This window comes from Anastrepha obliqua, chromosome 6, assembly GCF_027943255.1.
Source record: "Anastrepha obliqua isolate idAnaObli1 chromosome 6, idAnaObli1_1.0, whole genome shotgun sequence".
NCBI lineage: Eukaryota > Metazoa > Arthropoda > Insecta > Diptera > Tephritidae > Anastrepha > Anastrepha obliqua.
This window is the reverse complement of record NC_072897.1, coordinates 2,786,184-2,806,162: the sequence shown is the minus strand read 5'-3', so window position 1 is coordinate 2,806,162 and position 19,979 is coordinate 2,786,184.

The window sequence follows — 19,979 nt, the reverse complement described above, 5'->3', positions numbered from 1 at the left end:
ATGGACGAACAGAGACACAATAGAAACACTAAATAATGAAACTCTCCTAAATATGGAAGAAAATGAGTTTTATAAATACCTAGGTTTTAAACAAAATATAAAAATAGACCATACAACAACTAAAAAAGAATTAGCCGCTGCGTATCTAGCGCGTATAAATAAGATCCTGAAAAGCTACTTGAACTCGAAAAACCTTTTTAAAGCCATGAACACATATGCGATACCGTTGTTAACATACTCTTTTGGAGTAATCAAGTGGAGTAATACAGATATCGAAAATCTAAAGATAGCCACAAGAACGAAATTAACAAAACATAATAAACATCACCCATATTCATGTAAAGAGCGTATAACAATACCCAGAAAAAATGGAGGAAGGGGACTTATTGATATCCATCAGCTGCATAACAACCAAATAAATAACTTAAGAACATACTTCTACAACCAAGACACATCCCTTCATAAAGCAATAGTACTAGCAGACAAAGAACTAACGCCCCTTAACCTCAACAACCAAAGCCTTATTCTACCAAAACATACAATAGAGGAAACCATAGCAGCATGGAAACAAAAACAAATACACGGAAAACACCCACATATAGTTAACAACGTCAACATAGATCAGCAAAAGACATATACGTGGCTAAGAAAAGGAGATCTACAAGCAGAAACAGAAGGATTCATCTTTGGAATACAAGACCAAATCATAGCCACAAGAAACTACAGAAAATACGTAATAAAAGATTCAACCATCACATCCGACAGATGCCGTAAATGTAACATATACACAGAAACTATAGACCACATAACAGCGGGATGCCCAATGCTCGCTGGGACAAAATACACACAAAGACACAATACAGTAGCCAAAATCATCCACAAGGAAATAGCCACCTTTCTCAACTTAACCAATGACACAGCACCATATTATGAATATGCACCCGAAACCATACTAGAAAACGAAGACTTTAAACTATACTGGGACAGAACCATATACACTGACAAGACAATAATATGCAATAGACCAGATATAACAATAATAGATAAGAAAGAAAAAACCACACAGTTCATAGAAATAAGTGTCCCCAATGACGTTAATATACACAGCAAATATACAGAAAAAATTGAAAAATACATAGAGCTTGCGCAAGAAATCAAAAACATATGGAAACAAAATGAAGTGAAAATAGTACCAATTATTATTTCAGCAACAGGAGTATTACACAACAATAGTAAGGTCCTTTCTAAACCAGATCTATTAAAATTTTACATCTCTACAACATCACTACATCGTAACACAAAACAACAGAGCATTGTCCCTTGATACCGATATCCGGGACACATGTTATCTCCGGTAGTTGCGAACCCTACCGAGATGGAGTAACTCTATATAATAATAATAATAAAATGGTTTGGTTCAAAAAGGGAATCAACCAAATATTATGCCCTTTACGCGTACCTGTGGGGCCTAAACAACTGATAAGAAAGTGCGGATTTGTACGAAAGCAGAATAGCTTTAGGCACTTTTAAACAACCCTTTATGCTACTCAATGCACAATCGTTTCTAATCATACAGGTAAATGGACACCAATTAACAAAAATGAGCTGAAGCGTTTATTTGGGCTGATAATATGGATGGGTATGGTAAAACTTCCCTCCTTCTATATTGGTCTAAAGATCCATTGTTTTCACAAACATTCCCCCGAACAGTAATGAGCAAGGACAGATCCGAAATTCTCATGAGAATGTTGCATTTCGCAGAGAATGAAGCAGCAAAATTGAATACAAATTTTCAAAAAAATTACGATCCACCAGAATTATTATGCATTGACGTGTCGCTTATCCTGTTCCGAGGGCGTATTGTGTTCAAAATATTTAATTTATGTTTGTAGTCATTGATATAATTACCATGTGTACACTATTCTTAGTTTGACTGCAGATGTGTGCAGTCGTGTAGTGATCGATGCGCTTATAGTGAATTTGCCAATTCTGTTTCTGCCAAATTCGTGAGTTTTTATCGGTGTAACAGTCAGTGCAAGCAGATACAAATTTTGTGTGCCTGACACGTGTGAGTGCTGCTATTTGCGTAGCTGCGCAGCTCAAAAGACGCTCAAAGCAGTGCCGTTGTATGTCTTCAGCGTGGCTGTAGTGCGCATAATAGTGGGTGTACGCAAGTACTTGTGCTGTGTCGGTTTTGATACCGTTGTGAAAGTGCCGCTATATATTTAGCGTGGCTGTACTTTTTATAGTACAGCGTGTACAGTACAATCGAACGCTCAAGAGAGTGCCGTTGTTCTCGCGGAATGGCGTGATATTGTTTGTGCGCGTGGGCCGTGCAGGGCATTCGTGGTGGACTTTGCCAGTCCTTTGGCTGGTGGTGGGGGCTACGTTCGCGTTTGCGTTGACTCACCGTTAGGTGCGGTTGCTGTTGTGCGTGCCTCGCTCATAAAGTGAGCTATTTTTCGAGTGCTCGTGAGGGGATATCCGGCGAACTTGGCAAGATTTGCTGCACTTGCAGGGGGCTATGCCCAAAAGTGGCGGTCGCAGGAAAAGGGCGCGGTATTATGGACGAATCGCCATATGGAGAGGAGGAACCCGGTTTGAGGTCCCCTTCATGGAGTCTGAAAAATGCTGGTGGAAGAGCAGCAGTGGGAGTCAAGAAGGATTCGCATAAGGTAAATCTGGGGTAAGTGGGAGGAAGGGAGGGCGCTTCCGAGAAAAGGATACAGGGGTGGAATCGGGGTCAGCCGGAAAGCACCTGGAAGATTTCAAGAAAATTTCGATGCTTCCCGGAAAGTGTTGGGAGCGTTCGGTAGTGGTGCCGAACGCACAAAAGTGGCTGGAGAGTATTGGAGGCCTTCAAGTCATTTACTGCTGGCTTTAGCGGGGCTGTCATCGATATGGACGGGGTGACCAAGGTGGGCGTGAAGAAACTGTTGAGTTACTCCTCTGACTTCGAGGAGCTGGTGATGACAATGGTGGCCGAGATTGATCTTCTTCGCGGGCAGTTGGACGCCGCGTTTAAGGTAAGGAGTAAACAACTCGGAGGATGGCTGGGGCTGCCTCGGTTAGTCCAACGTCGATGGCAGCACCTCAGAGGGGCGAGAATTCGCACTCTGTTGCCGAGAGGCTAGATGTCAGTGTACGCCGGAAGATGGTACCTAGGGACCTAGATGGGACCTGTCCAGGGGGCCCACACTGAGATCTCCCCTGATGATTTCTGGGGGAAACATTTCAGGTTGAACCTCAAGAAATTCAGCCCAGATGTGGGGTAACTAATGTCCTTAAGCAGGACGTTGCTACGTCAAGTGTGGCAATGCAGTGGCAGATGTCCACTGTCTGCCCGATTTACAGCAGCATTCTTGCTTGTGCGCCAGCTAGACATAAATGGTTCAAATGTATGTCGCTGGCTTGTGAGCTCGATCTATGCGGTGCTACTATGTGAGAGTAGCAATCCCGTTATCGTGTATTTTGATACCAATGCCTCATCCCCGATGTGGCTCAGCAAGGTATCTAGGCAATCTGCTGGATATCAGAGTCACCATCGTAGTGAGATTAGATTAGATTAGATTTATGGGGGGAAGAAGTCCAAGCACTGAGTCCGGAGACGGTTGTACTACACCCGGATAGAATTCAGCAGAAATAATAGAGATAGGAAAAATAAAATGTGGGTGGTAAGACGCTCTTCCACAAATCTCTTGGATTCATTGATAAATCTTAAGATATCCGTAAGAGGAAGAGTATGAACTTTATTCATACTCAGTATATCGCAACCCAATATCCAAGTCCGATTCTGGAGAACATCGGACAGCTACAGAGAAAATGCTCTACAGTCTCGTCATCCTCAAGACAGGATAGGCATATCGGGCTGTCGACGACCCCCATGGTAGCCACATGCTGACCACAGGCGTTGTTCCCTGTGATTACACCCACCAGTACTCTCAGGTCCTTTCTGCTGAGTTTTAGGATAAAGGTCGCTATATTCTTGAATGTTTCTTTCACAAAGCACTTGGCTACTATGCACGAGTTCAACCCAGTCCAACGACCCCATGAAGTCATCAATCCATAGTTGAATCGATGCAGAATTGACACCTAGAAAGGGTTCAGGGCCTAGTAGCATACTTGCAGAGCCTTCATTAGCCAGTTTATCAGCTAACTCGTTCCCTGTAATTCCAAAATGTCCAGCCACCCAAATAAGACAAACTTTGTTGTATTTTGCAACCCTGTTCAGTTTTGTCTTACATTCACCGACTAACTTCGAAGAGCAGCGTGGGCTAGTAAGGGCTTTCAGTGCAGCTTGAATGTGACCACAAATTCCAATACTGTTCCCCGCCATTTCTTCTCAATTAGCCAGTACGCCACATTCAAGATAGCCGTCTCTCCTGTGTCATAGGAGTACTTAGTGTCTTCGTCTAAGTACCATCCAGAACCTCTTCCATCACTGGTTTTGGATTCGTCGTTGTAAAAAGTGTGCTGATATCCCGTTAAATGGTTCTCTGGACTTAACCATTAACCTCTATCTGGGATCAAAACATCACACTTCGTACCGAAGCTAATGACAGCACCCGATTGTACACCGGCATCGAGAACAGTGTGCACCGCTCCGATAACTGGTGGTATATCTGACAGTGGCCAGTACCTACTTAATTTCCCCAGAGTCTGTTTAAATTGAGCCTGTACGCCGCCTTCATTGCTTCCTTTCGAATTTGAAGATCTAGAGGTTACAAGTTCAGAGTGGCATTAAGGGCATCACCAGATGTCGTACTCATGACACCTCTGATACTCTGGAATTAACCATTGTGGCCTTCCACCATACTACAGAGACGTATGTAATAATGGGTCTAATCAGGGTAATGTACAACCAGTATATCGCCGGTCTTAAACCACATATCTGGCCAAAGTTTCTCTTAGACTGCCAGAAAACTTTTAGTGTTGGAGAGACCTTCTGCTCGACGTGCTTTTTCCAGGTAAGCATACTATCTGGGATTACTCCTAAGTAGAACACCGTTTCAGTCAATATGGGTAGTAACAGGCCTTCCATATTGGGTTTCCTAGTGAAGACCATGCAATGCGCATCAATGCTCAATCTTAGTTAGGGCTTTCTGCATTTTATTGCATATAGCTTTAAGTGATTGTCCTGAGATTACTAAGCACACATCGTCCGCGTATAATGTGTCCAATTTCCTGCAGATCATTAAGAAGAGAGTCCATAATAAAGGATCAAAGTAGGGGAGAAAGTACACCGCCTTGTGGGCAACCCTTCTTAACCTCACCCTTGGCTCCTTCATGGCTTTCTCTATCCATGGCAAGCAGTCTGTTGGATAGCATAGAGTGAATCCATGTGACAATGATTTCTTCTACTCCATACCTTCTGATAGAAGAGCATATGGAGTCAAAGGTAGCATTGTCGAAACTCCTTCAATGTCCACAAACACACCAAGAGTGTTCTCTCTTGTTTCCAACCCATCCGATGATGCTGACTCTCTCTTGCAGAACCGATTAACAAGATTTTCCACTTTAGTAGGCGTGTTGTCTGATATTGAGGTGGTTGTCTCTTGGAACCCTCGTCCTAATGTGGTTCGTGACCGTACGTTCCAGACCATACAGCATAAACGATGTAAGACTTATAGGTCTGAAACTTTTTAGTAAGACATAGTTGTCCTTGCCTGGCTTTAGGACAAATACAACTTTCACCAAATGCCAAGATTTTGGAACATAAGGGTGAGCAAGACATGCCGTAAAGATTCTTTTCAGAACCTTCATTAGTCGTTCTCCGCCACGCTTGTGCATGTCGGATAAGTCCCATCGGATCCTGCGGATTTAAAGTTTTCGAATGGCGAAAAGGCGAACCTCTTAACTATCCTAGATGCAACGAATTAATAACGTCCGCTGGTAGTTATATCGACATGATCAGCTTGATCGATAGAGCTTTGACCAACAACATTCCTGGAGCCAGGGAAATGTGTTGAAAAAAGAAAATCGTACTCTTCTGATTTTGAGTCCGTATAAGTACCATCTGGTTTGAGCAGTGAGTCCAGCCTACCCGTCCGGTCCCTTTGGAGAACATTGCATAACTTCGTTGAACTCTTCCGTTCCTTTAGTCCACTGCAGAAGGTTCTATAAGAGTCCAATTTAGATGATCTAATATTCTTTTTATATTCCTTTCTCAGTTTACGGTAGGCAGTCCAATGCCCTTCCAACTGATTTTTAAGAGCTTCTACGTTCCGGGCACACCCTATTATAACACTCGATTAAAGTTCGCCCCAATGAGTTTGTGTCTTCTTCAATCACAGTTATTGTTCGGAGTTTGGGAACATCAAGGATCTCCTCTTTAATGAGATGTTCATATCGTGCTCAATCAACTTTTTGAGGATTCCGGCCTGCTGGGTTCGAGGTTGTCTCGGCCGCAAGCCTAAGCTCTATATAATGATGGTCCGATAGGGAGTCTTTATCAAGTATTTTCCAACCAGTGATATGATCTGATATTTTATCGTTAGATAATCTCATATCAATTACTTCTTGCCTTCTGCTCCACAATTAGACCTAATCCCTATAATCGCTACTTTATCTTGGCTGCAACTAAGTCTTAACAACACACGCTTTACCTATATCTGAATCGAGAGCAGTAACGGGTGAACGATATGAAGTGTTACCAACTTCACACTGCTTGTATCTGTCAAACAGCTCATAACATCAACGTCACGAGAGTTCTAATGACAGTTCAATATATTGTTTATAAGCCATCAAAAGCATTTGCGTCTCAGTTTTGTTGAATTTTTTTTTTTTTTTGTGATGGAATTCAAACGTAATAGTGTGATTGCGTTATATTTGGCTGGAGAATCACAACAAGCCATTGTTCGTGAGCTCAGTCACCTCAAAGTGAATAAAAGGTTTGTGTATCGCACTATAAAACGTTACAATGATACTGGTAGCATTGCAAAACGCTACGGAGGTGCACAAAAAAAACCGTAACAACGCCAGAAATGGTTGGGAAAGTGAAGACTCGACTTGAACGAAATCCACGTCGAATTGGAAGAAAAATGCCCACAGACCTGAAAATATCGCAAGACAGAATTCGACGCATATTGAAAAATGAGCTCAAGGTCAAGGCTTACAAGCTCCAAAAAGCACACGATCACCCCAGCAAAAAAAGTTCGGTGCGAAAAAGCAAAGGAGTTGTTGCGCTTGCACGAGCGTGGCGGATTTCCTAACATTTTGTTTTCTGATGAAAAAAATTTCACAATTGAGCAGTTCATAAACACTCAAAACGATCGTGTTTACTTCACTGAACGCTCATATGAGAATTTAAGCCTACGTATGGGCACTCGAACAATTTCCCATCGATGATGGACGGGGAAATGTTTTAGAAGCTGCTTTAGAGCCGTTGACACGCAAACATTTCAGTCGTAGACCATAGACGTTCCCACAGGTCTCGGCACCGTCTCATAAAGCTCGTGTGAACCAAGAATAGTTAAAAAATCATGTTCCACACTTCAGTTCGTCCACACAATGACTTTCGAATTCGTCAGACGCAAATCCGATGGACTATTCCATGTGGTCCATTTTGGAGAGCAAGGTGAGGTCTAAAAAATATGCCAGTATGGATGCGCTGAAAAAAGCGATTATACGAGAATGGGCCAAAATACCTCAAGATCACATTCGTGCAGCATGCAACTCATTTTTTGACCGTTTGAAGGCTATAGTCAAGGCAAAGGTGGTCATATCGAGCTAAAGTGAATATATGTTTAAATTGTAATCATTTTGGAACAATTTTTTCTTTGAAATCAATAAAAACTAATTTCACACAAAAAAGTTATGGCGCTTTGAACACTTCATATCGTTCACCCTGTAGTATCCGTCCCAGATTTAAATACAGGCGCATTCCACACCTAGACCGTGTGACCTTCAACGTGTGACCACACTAAAAACCTAGTGGGAAGAGTTTCCATATTTAGGATCCGGCCGCGCTTTGGTGGTATGATCTCCAAAGCGTTGTATCAAGTCCCTCGGTTAGGGCATGGAACCTAGAGATGATCGCATGCGGCCCCTTGGAGGCCCAGCAATCAGCATGCTCACGGTTTTTGAATTTTGTTCGTTTGCCAAATGACAAACTTACATCCTTCCAAACCTTGTATCGCAGCCACAGTTTTGGTCAAAATCCAATTCTTTTAGGGACAATTGGATATGCCCATCGCCACAGATCTCCACCATCATGCCACTAGCTGCTGCCGCGGCATATTTACCTCGAACGAACGATAGTGGATCACTAGGCGGACTTCGTTTCGCGGTCATTACTGCTGGTCTTAGTCTTCTCGGTCGTGGTGACATGCCAGGCAGGGGTTACCTGCGTAATAACCACGTCAGCGTCCTCCAAATGAATGGGTGGTTGCGTTTAGCCGTACCTCGTGTACTGACTTGACCCGATATGACAGATTGTCAGGGAAGCGGTATTTGATATACCGCTTAGTGTGTTTGAGAAGTTGGGAGTTGACGAGCAAATTACTCGCCTTTGTGAATGATAGGATAATTAAGAAAGCTAGGGCGATAAAGTTAAAAGGTGTAAAGTGGTGGACGTGTGAGGTAATTTCGAAGAGGAGGTCTGTCCGGCGCTGAAGGCGTTTATTTCAACATGCCAGATGGACGAATTCGGAGAACTTATCCCAGTTTTAGTATAATATCATTTTTGGTGAGAGATGAATGAATATAAGAAGATTCTTATGAAAGACAAGGAGGAAGTTTTTGGAGCAAATAGGGACGCTCCTTGGATGCAGGTGTACAGGATCTGTTAGGGTCGTCGAAATGACGTCAAAGCTCTCAGCGCATAGGAGACTATGTGTTATGGACGTGGGGTGAGAGTGCCAATGTCCTGTTAGGCGAGTTCTTTCCCAGGACTGAAGTTAAGATGCCTCCTGCACAAGTGGTACCGTTTCCTCCACTAGATGTTGGGGAGTTGGACTATGCCTTTGGCCTGGTCAGGTCTGAAAGGTCTCCGGGTTTTGATGGTTAGAACGGAGAGATGTTGAAATGCTTGTGGAAGTTCATTCCGGAATATTTGGAGGCGATTTATGATAAAGGCATATGGGAGGGATACTTCCCACGTGAGTGGAAAGTGGCTACGGTCGTCGTTCTTTTGAAGTCACCCGAGAAGATGAGGAGGGATCCTTGGTTTTATCGGGGCACCAGCCTCCTTCCAGTACTTGGAAAAGTGTAGGAGCTTGGCTGTCCGGAAATTGCTCTGTGGCGGAGTTATTTTTCCAGGCAGTTAGAGCCTCTCTGTTAATGGTGTTGTTATGCGGACGATTTCTCATGGTGGAGGACCGATCACGTATGGATTTAGAGCGAATAAGGATTAGAGATTAGAGTTGCTCACGATTGGAGATAAGATGTGAGGGTTGACATGTTGATGGACGAAACGGCTACAATGCGACTTAAGAGTAGATTATCGCCGAGTCCATCATCGATTTTCCGTTTGAATGGTGGTAGCATCAGGTAAGTGACGCAAGTCAAATCTTTTTACTCTACACTTGTTGCAATTGAGGGAGGGGCTGTAGGCGATTTTCGGCACGCTATGACGCGTTTTCGTAGGTGGGGCGATACGGTGTTTACGGCTTTTGGTCGCCGCCATTAGAAACCGTGTCAGCTCATTATACTGCTTGCCTGTGTGCCGTACGGTGAGTATGGATGATTTGCAAGTGTTGTTGGGTGCGCCTCCTCTTGACCTGGTTGTCATACAGCTTGCTGTTGCCTTCAGGTTGAGCAGGAGGCTTTGTATGCCGCTGCTACAGGATGCATGGTTATCCGACGATGATGTGGAAAGGGGGTATTTGGAGTGTAAGAGGCTTCTGAATATGTGTGTGATTAGTAAGTGGCAAGACCGTTGGGACGAGGAAAAACCGGGTTTTGGATGCGGATGTGCATTGCAACGGATTCCGGATCGTCCGACGCCGGGAGGTGCTCACGTAAAAAACACCCAACGCTGACATGTGCACCACAAAAACTCTCGACAAGGAAAATACAGCCCCGTCAAATGTCGTAATGCCTGATTTGGAAAACTTATTTCATGGAGTTCACATATTGTGTACTGACAACTCTGGTGTACCGATTTGGCGAATCGCCTAATAGACAAAAACACACATTATGAAGTGATAAAAACCAACGTGAAGAAGTTATCGTTAAAGAAAATATTCAGAGTTTTACAGTGTTAAAACGGAATTATAAGAGAGATGTTTTCATCCTATCCACAAAGCATTCATGCATAATGATAAACGTAAACATGAAACGTGGAGCTTGCTGTAAACCCACAACTATAGTTAAGTATAATAAAGCAAAATAACTTATCAGATCCAATGAGTGAAAACTCTAAAATGGTATAAAAAGTTGAGCTTTCAGTTATGTTTGAACACTACTGTGACTACTCAAGACATAACCGGACAAAAAGTATCGTTTCGGGAATTTCGGAGACAATTGGTAAGTGACACCGCGGGTAGATTATCAAATTCCACTTCCGGAAAGTTTTCATAAATTACAAGATGTCCATAAAGATCGGAAATATTGTTGTGGTCGTTATGATTAAAATTTAACATTATTTGGGTCCAAGAATGTGATGTGCTAGCCAAAAGTTCGTCACCTCTATCCAACTATATAAGGAATAGCGACAACCATCCTGATCTTGGCATACCATAGCTCACAAACAGCAACTTAAAAGCATGTCAAAGATGCAGTATCCACCTACTTCGGCTGAAATCTTCGAATACGGTTAGAACGCACAACGGCAGCAGACCTTATGGAGAGCGAATAGCGATTATATTGCGAAATGCTTATTAAAACAAGTTCAATTATCAAACTAAACTATCGCGGACAAAGGAGGTCAAACCATAACTGAAGATTAAGGTCGATGGCACACTAATACCGGCCCCAAGTTATTAGGTATTACCTTTAATAGCTTGCCCTGATATTGTTGTTGTACCAGTTTATTAAAGGGTTTTTCAGTAAGAGCGCTTCAACTTTTGAACTTTTTTGAATAAAACACAAACGGTTTGACTTTTTTAACTAATTTTTTTTTTATTATCGAGTTTGAACATATACATTTAAGTATGAAATTCGATTTCTTTTGCATGACCACCGTGTGCACGTTTTACGAAATCCAATCGTTGAACCAAATTTTCGACCACTCTTTTGCATAAATCGGCCGAAATTTCAGCAATTTCGCGTTCAATATTGGTTCTGAGCTCACAAATCGTCGCCGGCTTGTTACTGTAGACCAATGACTTCACATAACCCCAAAACGGGACGGCTTGTTAAATGGACCGTAAAATGGCCGTAATGCTCTTAAAGTAGCAGCAACAGAACGATTATTTTCATAAAAAATTTGCACGATTTGCAATCGTTGCTCAAGTGTGTAGCGTTCCATGATGAAATTTATACTAATGAAGTTTACAAATGACAAGCGAAAAATAAAAAATATTGCGTCGTTCGCCCTCCCTATCGGAAAAAAGATGAAGCGCACCTATTGAATAACCCTTTAAATCCTGCCAGTGGGGTGTAGTCACCGATCGCCTTCGTCTAACTCATCTAACTGTAGACCCAGAAAACGTACTGTTTCAACGGGTTGGGTCCAGAGGGTGATTGATGTTAGGTGAGTTTGTTTGATGGGTATGAGAATAGGTGATTAGTGTTGTGCGGTGTGCCTCCATATGCTGGGCATATGTTGGCTATATCGGGGTCGATTCTGGATAGGTAAGAGTTTAAACTACTACAATACCCTGAACGTAATTGTGCCAAGGCTACGCGGGTCTCGCGAGGCAGCTGAAACTCTTCGTCTTGCAACAGGTGGTGGCTGGACTCCGATAACGCCTTTCGGGAGTCGGTAGTATAGGAAGGTGGTAAGTGTCTCTCGATGGATGTCCTTTAATATCTATCTACATACATATGTATATTGCCCGGTTCAGCAGTTGCAGTTGTGTTTTGTCCTAGATCTGGTCGGCGTTGTTGAAGAGATGCCTCCTGATATGCCTGGGAGCTGGCTCAGGCTCCATCAAATGTGAAGATTTGAGGGACATGGGTCACATTGGCCAAAATATATAATACTGTTATTATCGCGAAGCTTCGCGAACTGACTGTCAACAATAGCGAATGAGAAGCCAAAAGAAAAACATGAATTAGCCTTGATGGCGATAGCAGATAGCGGGATAGTTCACGCTTTCTGGGTCTACAGCTATATGAGTTAGACGAAGACTACAGGTGACAATAAGCTGCTGCTACAACAGAACTCGCCAGGAGATACGAGCTGCCAGATCTAGAATTTACGACAGTTATTAAGCACATGTATATAAGTCGAGGTGCATGCGCACGGAGTATTCAGTTGGAATTTAAACTCGTGAGCGAATAAACGAACAGTAATGGAAGGATTCAGTTTTAAGCTGATGGTGTACATTAGAAGTAAAGTATTGGAAATAAAGTAAAGCAAGTGTGTTGTCATTAATTTTTGAGTTTTATTCAACAATCCAGTTATCGCACATGGAATCGAAAATGTCGGAAATGTCTTCCCAAATATCATCGGGAATGTCATCGCACATGAAATGGAAATTGCAAATGGAATTAAAAATGTCATAAATATCATCGGAAATGTCTTCACAGGTGTCACAAATGTCAACCAAGTTGGCGTTTGAAGTTAGATTCCCAATTCATCCGGACAAATTTGCAAATGGTAATGGTAATGTGGAACTATTCGTTGGCTGCAAGCTCGAGACAGCTACAGGAGAGAGAGAGCTATGATTTCCGGAAAGGTAGTTTGCGAAGTCGTTATTGGAGCTTTGTCAGTAGTTAACACAGTTTTACTTGCTGAAATCATGGATGAAGAAATAATTGGCGTAGATTTTTTGCAGCTGCACGGATTTACGTTAGATTTGGATAAAGGAGCTCTGTCGTGTCAGAGTATGGAGATACCGCTAAGCACCACATATTAGCCAAGTGTACAGTCCAGAAAGGTAACCCTAAGTCATCGTCAACGGATTGCACCAAAATTTGAAGCAGTCATATGAGCTAATGTGGACGGAGGCTGTGGGTCATAGAAGCTGCTAAGGAGATGGCAAACACAATCGCGGGAAGCACACTAGTGAAGACGGAAAAATACAAGAGTGTTTCAGTAACTGTCCTAAATAATTTCCCCAGTTATTTTCGATAAAGGGGCTGTTATTGGGCTGTAGAAGCTATAGTAAACCGCAATGGACCACAACAAGAAAGAGAAAAACTCCAGGAAGCAACAAGACAAACCTCCGATTTCATAAGGGCTTGGTTACAAGAAGTAGGAGGGCTAGAGAGGACGAAAGCTAAGAGATTGCTGGAGAAACACGGCTACTTATTCAACGGTGATTTTGGAAAGTCTGGCATCGTGAAATATCGAATAAAGACAATGAAAAGGCAAATCACCAAGTTCCACGTCGAGTTCTACTAGCAAAACGGGAACAAGCTAATCACATAATCCAGGATATGCAGTAAAGTGGAGTTATTAAGCCATCAATAAACCCGTGGAGCTCACCGGTTGTGCTGGTTAAGAAAAAAGATGGAAGCACCCGATTTTATGTGGGCTATAGAAAGCTGAATGAAGTCCCGAAAAAGACAGCTACCCATTACCACGAATAGATGAGAGTGTCATACTTTATCCAGCGCAAAATAGTTTTCTACGCTTGATTTAAAAAGTGGTGACTGGCAGATGGAAATCGAGGATTGCGATCGTGTGAAGACAGCCGCATAGGAGATGGGTTGTGGCAGTTTTCGGTAATACCTTTCGGCAACCTTTGAGCGCGTGATAGAGCACGTGGTTGGTCATGGGTAAACATTTTAACGACCATCTGAAAAATTTGGAAAAAGTCCCTCAGCGCATCGGCTCAGCGGGATTACAATTGAATCCAAAGAAGTGTACCTTGTTTAAAACAGAAAGCACGTATCTTGGACTTAAGGTGACAACCGAGGGTATAAAACGGGCGAGGAGAAAATAAAGCAGTAAAAGAAATGTGCACGTATTACTATCGTTATGTACGAGGGTTCGCAAATGTTGCCCGGAGTCTCCACAATCTCACTAAGGCGAATTGTGCGTTTGTGTGTCACAAAAAACAGGAGGAAGCAATCCAACAATTGAAAGAGCTGCTTTATACTAGGCCTATGTTAGCGTATCCGGTCGTGGGGCAAAAGTACGTTGGGATACAGGTACTAGCGCTTACGGAATAGGTGGAATAGAAAAAGTGATCGCAGCTGTAGCAGAGTCCTTTTAAAGCCGGAGATGAATTACTGCGTGACTAGATGGGAACTGTGAGCTGTGGTTGACGTAAAAATCTTCCACAAGTACTTAGAAGGGTCAACGATTCCAGTTAAGAACCGACCAGGTAGCATTGAGATGGTTTCTCCAGTTCAAGCAACCGGAAGAACAAATTACTCGGTGGATCGAAAGACTGCAAAATTACGACTTTGAGATCTAGCATCGAAAAGGGGAACAACACGGAAATGCTGATGCACTATCTCGACGACCTTGTGCTATAGGGTGTAAGCATTCCTCCAAGTCGAGAAAACTGAAGGGATGGTTGGTATCAGACTAATGCAGTTGCAACTCGATGATGAGTGGGAACGAAGTACAATAAGAAAAAGTCAATGGAATGACGCTGACATGTGAAAGATCATGGAAGCGAAAGACGCTGGAGAGAGACCATCTAAAAATGAAATAGCGAAAGAAAGTCTTGTGACTAAGGCGCATTGGATACAGTGGATTAGTCTTAAAATAATTGATGGAATTCTGCATTGCACATGGGAAAGTAAAGGAAAAATAATTCCTGTGATCTTTTTACAGTTGGCAGCGAGAAGAAAAAGAGAAGTTGTGGAAGATTACCGGAATACAACGCAGACTCATCATTTGAGCGAGTGGCGAGTGGGATGTTGCAGGCACGTTTCGAACAAGTGATCCCGGCGAAAATATGTGCTCGTTGTAAGTGGCCAGAAGTGTACGCTCTACCAAACCAAGAAACCAAAACCAGTGCTGAGGTTTTTGTGCAGAATTAGGTGACTGGGTTTGGAGTACTTATTGAGTTGCAATCAGACCAAGGAAGGAACTTCGAACCTGCAGTATTCCAAGATGTGCTGCTTGTTGGGAATTAAGAAAACACGTACAACACCCTGGCACCCCTAAACAGATGGAATGGTCGAAAAATTCAAGTGCACTCTGGAAGAACAGGTGGGAAAGCTAGTTTTAAATGCCAATGCATATGAAGTTTCGCGAACCGACTGGCAACATTATCGAACGAGATGTCAAATGAAAAACTTAAACTACCCTTGATGGCTACAGCAGATAAGAGCACAGAGCACGCTTTCTGGGTCTACCGCTGGATGAGTTAGACGAAGACGACAGATGACTACATCGCGCAGACGGGGTTTAATAAGTTGCTGCTACAACAGAACTCGCAGAAAGATGCGAGCTGCCAGATCTAAAAATTAGGATAGTTATTAAGCACATGCATAGTCTAGTGATCGACCTCAGAGAGTTATTGTAAGATATTTATTTGAATTTTAACGTAAGAAAATTCGTAACAATATTATTGATATGTTTTCATTGTTTATTGACTATCCAGCAAGTTACCTTTTCTCTGAGATAATTTTATTCATAATAAGATTAAAATGTTGTGGACTTAAGAAGTCACCTTGCTGTATTCCCGGACTACAATTTATGATTTTAGTATATTTGCCATTTACCGTTATTTTTGTTGAGCACGTGGGAGAGATCGCTGATGACTTGTAGAATTTCGCGCGTTTCCTTCTTTTAATATTTACAGTAATTCCTTAAGTTTGACTCAACAACACACATACAAGCAGGACTATCCGTTGCGGGCCTGTTTGGACGAAAGCCTTGCTGCTCCTTTTGTCCTTTTAAGTAATTACTTTCTAACTTTTTATTTACCAATCCAGTGATAGATTTCAGAAGAAATATAGAGAAACGTTTAGTGAAGAAAAACGTAAGAATTGGTGTTCGGAATAGGGTTGGTTGTTTTTTAGAGTGGTGATTTATCCAGAATCCAACTAGCGCTTCCGCACCATTTTGTTGCCACATCCTCGTTACCAACTTGTTTAACAGTTATTTACAGCAAGACTATATCCAGTGTGTGCGGTTTCGAACCTTATTAGGTTGTTGACGTCTAAGCCAGACAGTTACTCAAGACTCTCGAACAGCAGTTTGCCCAGGGTTAACATTCTGTTCTTCAATAGGGCAGAGGAAATGGAAGATTGTTTCCATTTTGGCGGCTTGTTCTCCGACAGACCAAAAACCAGTTATGACTGCCGTTAGTCTACAGGCGTCCCGTCGTTTCATGTTTATCAATGTTTGCTTGGTTGTTGCTTGAGGTTGTAGGTGGGCCATAACGTCCTGCTGATTTTGCATTTCGTCTGGTCTCTCACTCTACAATCTGTGGCTCGAAGGTATTTTAGGGAGTTTACATTCTTGACCGCACCTAATGGTGTGAATACCGGTACAGCAAGAACGCTATTCATGGCAGATCCCCCTCTTGCCAGTTCATCGACTTTTTCGTTACCTTCTATGTTCGAGTGTCCCGGGACCCAAATTAAGGTTAATTTATGGTTTTCACTCAAGGTGGTGAGGCTATTCCCACTTTGCTCCACCACTTTAGAGATTGTTATAGCCGCGTCCAGTGCCCGGATTGCAGCTTGGCTATTCGAAAGAATAGTGGTATTGCCCTTAAAAGAGAAATCCGTGATTAGTAGCCTACAAGCTTCCCCAATTGCCAGTACTTCCGCCTGGAAGACACTGCTGGTATTAAGGAGACGCACAGATTTTTCAATTGCAAGTCTATGAGAATATATACCAGCTCCAACGCCACAATCCATTTTTCTGCCATCTGTATAGACTGTGGTATCGAAGTTGTTTAGAGAAAGTCCCTTATTCCATTCTTCCTTAGATGCAAAGAGTGTGGCAAAATTCCTATTGAAAGTTACAATCGCGACGATGTAGTCAGTCCTCACCGTGATTAACTGAGCTTGTCGCAATAATAGACTAGCGTGACCATAAGTTTTTTCTTTCTAGCGACCCGCCGTAGCCGAATGGGTTGGTGCGTGATTACCATTCGGAATTCACAGAGAGAACGTCGGTTCGAATCTCGGTGAAACCAAAATTAATAAAAACGTTTTTCTAGTCGCCCCTCGGCAGGCAATGGCAAACCTCCGAGTGTATTTCTGCCATGAAAAAGCTCCTCATAATAGGACTATGAATAAGTTCGGTTTTTTTCGAAATTTGAAACTTTATTGACGTAAAATGGTTACAAATTTAATATTCAAAGTATTGTCCATCGCTTACTACTACTTTTTCCCATCTTTCTGGCAATTCACGGATTCCCTTTGTGAAAAATTCGGTCGGTTTTGCCGCAATCCACGAATCGATCCATTTTTTGACTTCATCGTAATTACGGAAGTGCTGGTCAGCCAGGCCATGTTGCATCGATCGGAAGAGATAGTAATCGGATGGCGCAAGGTCTGGACTATACGGCGGGTGGGGTAGGACATCCCATTTGAGCGTTTCTAAGTATGTTTTGACCACTTGTGCAACATGTGGCCGAGCATTGTCATGTTGCAAAATAACTTTGTCGTGTCTATCGGCGTATTGCGGCCGTTTTTCTCGCAGTGCTCGGCTCAAACGCATCAATTGTCGTCGGTAGACATCCCCCGTAATCGTTTCATTCGGTTTCAGTAGCTCATAATACACAACACCCAGCTGGTCCCACCAGATACACAGTATAACCTTCAGGCCATGAATATTCTGCGCCGACGTCGATGTTGAAGCATGGCCAGGGTATCCATACGTTGCCCGACGTTTTGGATTGTCGTAATGGACCCACTTTTCATCGCCAGTCACAATTCGATGCAAAAAACCCTTTCTTTTGTGCCGTTGAAGCAGTTGTTCGCATGCCATAAAACGGCGTTCAACGTCTCTTGGCTTCAATTCATACGGCACCCAATGGCCTACCTTTCGGATCATTCCCATGGCTTGATTGATCAACTCCCAAAGTTTTTGCAACCTCTTCTTGCGTTTGAGCCGGAACTTGATCGAGCAATTCCTCCAATTCGGTATCCATGAACTTTGGCGGCGCACCCTCGCGTTCTTCGTCTTCCAAGCCAAAATCACCACTTTTAAAGCGTGCAAACCACTTCTGGCACGTTCGCTCAGCTAGAGCATGCTCACCATAAACTTCCACCAAGATACGATGACTTTCGGCTGCTTTTTTCTTCATATTAAAATAATGAAGAAGAATTCCCCGCAAAAACACATTATTTGGCACGAAATTCGACATTTTCAAGTGTGGTAAAAATATTGTTGTTTACGCTTGAAATAAAAAACTTATACTGACGTTTGTGCCTTACGACAGTAGCTCTCCAATGAATGTTTGGAAATGTGGATCGATGGAATAATAATAAAGTTACGCCATTTGTTGTAAAACCGCACGAACTTATTCATAGTCCTATTAAAAATATCTGCCGTTCGGAGTCGGCTTGAAACTGTAGGTCCCTCTATTTGTGGAACAACATCAAGACCCACACCACAAATAGGAGGAGGAGCTCGGCCAAACACCCCAAAAGGGTGTACGCGCGAACTATATATATATTATATATATTTACTTTGCACTGGGTGATAGTGAAAGAGTTTGTCCGTTGATATTTGGTAGGGTAAAAGTTGGTACCTTGTATCTGGTGGGGAAAAGCATGAGTTCTGTTTTACGCGGGTTTAAACTTAGACCACATCCTGTGGCCCAACAGTTAAGCTCGCCTAACGTCCTTTGTATGATCCCACTTATCGTATTGGGACACAGTCCTGACACCATTAGCACCACATCATCAGCGTATGCCACCACTTTTACCCCACCTCTATTAAGTTTTAGTAAGGTTTTGCTGATCACGCATAGCCAAAGAAGTGGAGATAATACTCCCCCCTGTGAAGTGTCCTCGTGGACCTTCTTGGTTATGTTCATATTACCCATATTAGCTTTGATGATCCTTGTTTCTAGCATAGAGATGACCCAGTTACTAATGCAACTGTCCACCTCTAGGTCTATCGACGCCCGTTGGATGGCATCTGTACTAACATTGTTAAATGAGCCTTCTGTATCCAAGAATGCCGCCATGGTATAATGTTTGCTCTCTAGAGGGTCCCCTATTGTTCGGATTACCTCGTGAAGCGCTGTCTCCGTAGATTTGCCTTTAAGGTATGCGTATTGTGCAGTTGATATACCAGAGCTCTCCAAAGCTTCTAAAATGTATATTCGAAAGTCTTTCAAAAGTTTTTAACAGGAAAGACGAAAGACTTATTGGCCTGAAGTCCTTCGCTGATTCATGTCCCCTCCTACTTACTTTTGGTATGAAGACGACCTTGACTAGTCTCCAACTATCTGGAATATGGCTTACGTTTAGACACGCCTTAAAAATTTTCTCTAGACATGGTAAGATACAGTCCAAGGTTTCCTGTAACATCTTTGGAGTGACCCCTTCTGGCCCCGGAGATTTGAAAGGGGAGAAAGATTTGATTGCCCATGCAACTTTCTCCTTGGTAATTATTTCATTTGCAAGATGCTGTGGATTATATATACACGAGTGCGAAAGTGAAACAAAAAAGTGTGGCAAAGAAATTTAGTTACTTTACTTAGTTTTTTGCTGGTAATTAATTATTTGGTGGAAACTAAAAGTGAGGTACACAGCTAAGCAAGCTACAGCCACAAGTACAACCATAACAAGACCACTCGAGTGAACCTTAAAAACGAAAGAAACTGCTGATAATTGCTGCGGAAAAACAACACTACAAAACGGCAACTTCTTTCTCCAAAGGCTCCAACCTAACTTTTGGCGCATAACAAATCTTATGTACGAAGGCCAAATCTGATGCGCACACGCATTTTTGACAAGTGGAACCAACCTGGCGAGGAAACCAGAGCTGGGAGAGA